Source organism: Phoxinus phoxinus (assembly GCF_949152265.1).
Source record: "Phoxinus phoxinus genome assembly, chromosome: 8".
Classification (NCBI taxonomy): Eukaryota; Metazoa; Chordata; class Actinopteri; order Cypriniformes; family Leuciscidae; genus Phoxinus; species Phoxinus phoxinus.
The window spans coordinates 24,962,206-24,968,665 of record NC_136883.1 but is presented as its reverse complement, the minus strand read 5'-3'; positions in this window follow the sequence as shown (position 1 = coordinate 24,968,665).

Below are 6,460 nucleotides of genomic sequence, written 5' to 3'. Positions count from 1 at the left end.
ACCATGTGCTTTAAAAAAGCCACCAACCCAATTGCATGCCTGTCCTGTTCCTTCATGTACGATTCCTTTTCATGACATCTGCATCGGAAAATCAATTAATCCCACAAGCTGTTTCCAAATAGCATGTCCAATGGTTGCACTGTGGAATCTAACCACATCTTGATGTACAAAAAAAAATCACAAATACAATAAACCAGGTGAGTATTTTTTACAGGTGAAGAGGAAGTTAGAGCAAGTACAAGGTCACAATTCATCTTTGTAAGACTCTTATTGGATACCTGCTGGACATGTGGTATCGCAGGTCTGTGTCAAGGGGTTAACATGGCCTTGTTAGCCCCTGCTGGTATATGCTGTAACTACACTTTCGCCATTGTTATCCTTTGATAGCGATTGAAAGTTAGCCATTTGTTCTAACAAAATAATTTATTTATTTTTAAAGTTTGGGGTATATATTTGTGAAAGAAGTATATTGTGCTCACCAAAGCTGCATTTATTTGATCAGTAAAATCAAACAATTTAAAATATTTTATTTAATATACCTGAATAAAAAAAAATAAAAAAAGTGGTGGGAAGACTGAAATCACATGACCCTTCTGAAATCCTTCCAATATGCTAATGTAGTGTAAAAAAATAAAAATTATTATATATATATATATATATATATATATATATATATATATATATATATATATATATATATATATATATATATATATATTATTGTTATATTATCGGTGTTGAACTGATACAGCTGTGCTGCTTAATATTTTGGTGGAAACTGTAAGACATGTTTGTCAATATTCTTTAAAGAATGGCATTTATTTAAAAATATTTTTATGTAACAAATGTTTTATGTAACATTCAATGCCTTTACTGACACTGTGTCCTTGCTGGATAAAATGACAAATTTATTTAAAAACTGCAAACTTGTGAATAGTATTACTTATCTGAAATTTAGAATACAGTATATGGCTAAATATTAATTGTATTACATTGGATGTTTTACCAGTGCCCAATTTTTAAAAAAAAATTTAAAGCATGAAATTGACTTTCTTTGACACAATGATCGTCACTATAATGAAGGTTTGGGCCTATGCATTTGTTTTTTTTTGGTGCCATCGGCCAATCAGCATCATGACACCATTATCATGCAGATTCAAAGTGATTAGTCATATGGCATTTATGGCTCAGGATCTTTAAAAAAAGATTAATGGAAATGCTAACTGATAGCTTTCTCCAAGTATTATACATCCCCTTGGTACTTTAAAAAGGACATGGAGGAAGAGATAGAGAGTGATTTAAGGCTTTTAAAAAATATTGCTGATTGGATGCTGCCGGATCACTGAACACAGCTACAATGTTATTTTCTCTTTATAACAATAAAACCAGTAAAACATCCCATAGTAAAGTGAACGGTTATAAAATATGGTCCACATCTCTGTCCGGTTATCTTGTTGTTTGTGTACCAGTCCAGTTATCTTGATTTTTCTTGGCTCACATTTCTTGGCTTTCTCCCAAAAGAAAACATTTGACATGTTACAAAATATTTATATTTATATTTAGAATAAATCCAGTTCTTTTGAACTTTCTATATTCATCAAAAATCCTGAGAAAAAAAAGAGCATAAGGGTTTCCACAAAAATATTAAGCAGCACAATTATATTTTAGCATTGATAATAATAAGGATCATGTGAAAATGAATCACAGGAATAAATGACTTCAAATATTCAAATAGTAAACAGTTATTTTGAATTAGCTGCAAGCAGCATTTATCGGGGTTCAAGCTTTTAAGGCCTTTAAGCACACATGCGTAAAATACATTAAGATTTATTTAGCAAGCATTTAACCACTGACATCATAGATGGAAATGAAATTTACTTTTACAGATACAGGCAATTTACTGGAAATATATGTTTTTTAAATCTTTTTTACTGTTATAGTGCCACCTATTGGCCAATATCCATGAAATTTTGCATGCTTGTTTACAATGTTATGTCACATATGCTAACCAATTTTCGTAGAGTTTTCGTTTAGAATTTATAAGCTTTTGAGTGTATTTTGCCACGCCCATTGTAAATGACCCAGTAATAGCCATCCAAATGCAATTCAAAAACTTTTTTTCAAAAATTATTGATCTAGAGAGTCCAGAGAATTGTCCTAGACTGGTTTGGTACCGATCGGGCGAAAAACCTACAGTGTAGGACTAGTTCGCAAAAGTAGGTTTTTAACATAATCACGAATATTGAATGAACTATTTGATTGACAGCAGTAGTTCTTCAGACAAATGTGTTCAATATGAGGTGATCTATCGAATGATATTCATATTGTGTGGATGTGTGAAACACCACGTGATTACAGAGGGCGTAAATCTAGTTAGCGCCAACTAGTGGCCAATTTCTTTCAAAATTCGTACAGACCTCTATATAGGGCCATGAGCCGAACAAGCCCGCCGAGTTTCGTTCCCCTCGGCCTCCGTTAACCTTGTCTAATAGGTGCTCAAACTTCATTGGCTGATGGCGGCCATGTTTTTTTAGATACGCCAATGTCCTCATAGAAGTATATGGCACCTTGGACCAAGACACTGCATACCAATTTTCAAGTCAGTTGGACTAACGGTCAGGTGGTTATAGCCCTTTTCATGTTTATTTCATGTTATAGCGCCAACTAGTGTTCAATCAGAGAACAATTATGCACTGGTTTGGTTCCGATCCGGCGAAAAACCTAGGAATAGTTTGCAAAAGTAGGTTTTGGACAAAATCCGAAATCACATTTTTCAAAATCAGAGATATATATATATATACGTTTTGTTGAGCCAAAGATTACAGTAATATAAGACTTTAGTCTATGACAAACGGTCTAAGAGTTATGAGCGATCGGGGTCATACTTTGATAGGTTCTCCCCGAATTGAGGACTACCATCTGGCCAAGTTTCAAGTCTCTTGGCCTTATGGTTTGGGCTGCACGATGCGTTTTATGGCAGAAGAAATATAATAAAAATCCTTACAATTAAAATAGGGTTTTAGCGCTTCGTGCTTGAACCCCTATAAAAAAATCATACCGACTCCAAACTTATGACCGCTAGTGTATCTCTGATATGACTAGTGCATTACATGACCTTGTAATAATTAAATTTTTATGTGAACCCATAGTTTTGCGTCGACTGTGTAGTTTTGACTGGCTTGCTAACTTTTAATATGGACTACAAGGGGGGGGGGGGGGGGGGGGGGGTGTGCTACCACAGAAACAGAAACAATCTGAAAACAGGGCTTTAAGTGTAAAATACCGAACTTGTCCTTTAAATGCATTATTGTAATGTGTGAACACGCTTGCAATGCGAGTTGCTTGTTATTTTTATGTTTTAAAATAACTTGAGACCGTTTTTCTATGGTCTCGGACTTGCTGGTATTCGGACTCGGATTTGTCTTGGTCTCGGCCACTGGTCATGCCAAATATGGCTTTTGGTCTCGACCAAGTCCATGTGTCTTTATTATGTTCCCAGTAACGTATTATTGTAGTATGCTTCCCGTAGACTTCTGCAGAAACCTCCGCAGATTTCCGCAGATTGTAGTGCCTGCGCGTGTGTGATTTATTTTCTACTATTTGCTACTGCAATACCGGCGCATAGCTGAAATAACAGATCCGTCTATTCACTGCCGATCATATTAAATTGCTATATGGACTAGTGACTAGTGAACTTAAAGACTGCTTTCAAAGTCTGATTGTTCAGCGAGTCTCTGCAAATGAGTATGGTTCATGTACCATACTCAAGTACACGGGTTCATCTTGAGCATTTCATCGTCAGATATGCTCAGAAACCCGTCAAAATAAAATTAATTATCACATATATATTTTACTGGAGTGAAGCTACAGTATATTGTCATTTAGTTGCTCAAATGCTCTTTACTAGTACCTAGCAGTGGTAATAGTAGTTCTACCAGAAAGACTCGTGAGAATAAATACTGTGACAATTAACATTTATTAAGAGCTCAGCAAGCAATCAAGTTCTTTGGCGTAGGCCCCGTCCGTAGCTTGCAATCATAGGGTTCGGACCAGTGATGCGCGGGTTGATCCAAAGTGAGCGGGTGCCTGCGGTCACCCGCGGTTACCCGCGGTTACGAGTCATCCAAAAATATTTTTAATGATATTCGGGTCGCGGTCGGTCGGGTCGTTTGAAATAAAGATGCCAATTAAACCTTTGTAATTTATATAGTACTAGACACAATGTTCTATGAAATTCATAGGTCTACACTTTATTGGCTGAATAACTGCGCGAGGATGACGCACGAGCTCAGTCAGAGATGACAGTGGGAAATCCTTATTTACTTTTTGAATGTTGAGCGCGTTATTAACTTTTGAATAAAAGCTGACGCGGGACAAAATGCCCGATTTCCCAACACGTTGAACTGAGCAATGCCATTGTGCCATTTTAATAGGCTACTTTTAAACGCATATAGCTCAGTAATGTCAGTTTTATGTAGCTATTTGCTGAGAGGGGGCGGGGTTTTTGTTGGGAAAGTCAGGGGAGAGACGCACACTTCGATTAGACTGGATAAACACATGCAGCATCTTAATTGTTAAGAAAATGAAACGAAATAAATGAATAGCCTAAATCAAGCCTTTATTACAAAACTAGGCGATATCATACAGCATTCAGAAAAATGCGCACCCCTAGTTCCTCCGTCTATGGCCCAATGACTAAAATGATCATTTACTAGCTACTTTAAAAAAAACGCGGGTCAGGAAGCGGGTCGGGTACAATATTTTCTTTCTTTCTTTTTTGCGGTCCGAGTTGCGGGCGGGTTAGTTGAAAACGTCGGTCGGGTGCGGGTTGTTTATACATTGACCCGCGCATCACTGGTTCGGACCCTGCATATCCTGCCTGAAGACGAAGGCATGCAGCCGACCCCCTGCGAAGTAAGGGAAGGGGCCATCTGGTGGTGGTGGGGTGGATGGAGGAGAAAGACATCTTGGTGTTATGTGGAGGATGGAGGGAAGGACCCGTCTCCTTTTATACCAATAGTATTAGGATATGATTGGATAGATGAGAAGGTAATAAGTTATGTAACATTTGAGTCTTCCCGGCTGAACTTACGCTAGAGCTTCATTAGGTTGGTGTTTGTATATCAGTTCTAACACTGATATTATGAAGTATCACCATATGTCATCATACTGTTTTCTTTAGAATAGATGATATCGAGGGGAATGTCTATACTTAAAGTGTTGTGTCACTGCTTTTGGATCAACAAAATAATAACCCAAAATTATTGTCTTGATAATGTCATGCATAAGACTTTTTTTCCCTGTCCTGGACTCTGCCTTGACTCGGACTCGAACCTCTTTGGACTTGGTCTTGACTTGGACTCGACTAGTCCTGGACTTGAAATGGTGCATGTGAAATTACGTTATTACGGTTGTAAACGCAGCAGTAGTTTATGTACTTCTCTTGTGTGTATTTGAGCAACACATTTGTGAAAAACCGCCCAATTTTCCATACGTTTGCTCTTCCCACTACGTTAACGGCAGACCCACGAAAACATCCCTTTAATATTTGGTCACTTCTTTACGATTTTAGTAAAGTGAAGTAAAGGTTTATTGATGATTTACATAGCAAATCTGATGAAATGGCGCACATTGCGTTCCCATATGAACGTCATAAGCAACCCAAACAGCGTATGCACAGGTGAGATTTGTTAAACGAGCTGCTGAGACGCGCATCGAAGACCCGTCTACGGTCACAACACAAAATAATTGTAAATTCTCATAAGGTGCCCAGCCACTTCTTCATTTCATCCCCCCACTCTGTTATACACCACGGGTGTGATAAATATTAACCATGACAGTGTTTAATAGTGTTTTGTGCGTGCTCCCACAACACGCGGGAAACGGAACATGCGTCCCACAACATGCGTGCGAAACGGAAGTCTAACACATTAGAAGGAAGTACGTCATCGTATTTACTTCCACGTTGCAAAATAAGGTGGAAACTGTAGAGCCTCTTTGGGCGACTGCTGCTGTCTACATGTGATCCATGAAGATTTGGCTTCCGGATAGATGGCGCGGTCCGCATTAGTTGGTATGTGCAACCCACTCCTGTCCATTTGGCCCTCATAAAGGTATGTTGGTTGGTATTATAAGAACTTTGTTTTAGGTGTCTAAACCACTCTGTGAGCGTGTCTATTCTGTTGCTTCTGGTTTTGCATGGCTTACAATGTGGTCAACTACAGCATGGCTTGCAGATCCAACACTGCTGTTTTGCTTTAATTTGGTTTGGTTTCATTTTTGTTGCATTCAATAACCTTTGTGTTGCATTCAATAACCTTTGTTGCATTCAATAACCTTTGTGTTGCATTCAATAACCTTTGTGTTGCATTCAACAACCTTTGTGTTGCATTCGATAACCTTTGTTCTGCATTCAATAACCTTTGTTTTTCATTCAATAACCTTTGTGTTGCATTCAATA